The sequence below is a fragment of the Sinocyclocheilus rhinocerous genome, unplaced genomic scaffold, assembly GCF_001515625.1.
Source record: "Sinocyclocheilus rhinocerous isolate Xijiao unplaced genomic scaffold, SAMN03320098_v1.1 C34056187, whole genome shotgun sequence".
NCBI lineage: Eukaryota > Metazoa > Chordata > Actinopteri > Cypriniformes > Cyprinidae > Sinocyclocheilus > Sinocyclocheilus rhinocerous.
Window position 1 is genome coordinate 1 of NW_015684290.1, and position 212 is coordinate 212.

Consider the following 212-nt stretch of genomic DNA (forward strand, 5'->3'; position numbering starts at 1 on the left):
ACAAAAACAGCCTGAGAAAAGTAAACAGAGAGCGAGCCAGCCAGGGGTCGAACCTAGAATCTTCTGAGCCGTAGTCAGAAGCGTTATCCATTGCGCCACTGACCCACCGACAGAAATGCCTTGCGATTGCACCAGACTTGTTGGTTTTCGATGTGACAAAGGCCAGAAATGCTGTCTAATTATTCTCATGCTACTATCAGGAGTGCAACAAA

At 47.2% G+C, this 212-nt stretch overlaps 1 non-coding gene across 1 annotated transcript; it reads right to left on the minus strand.

The window, feature by feature from the left end:
- Positions 1 to 32: 32 nt before the first annotated feature.
- trnar-acg (transfer RNA arginine (anticodon ACG)) lies at positions 33 to 105 on the minus strand. Its single transcript has one exon. It is a non-coding gene; the product is annotated as a tRNA-Arg (tRNA).
- Between the last annotated feature and the right edge of the window lie 107 nt (positions 106 to 212).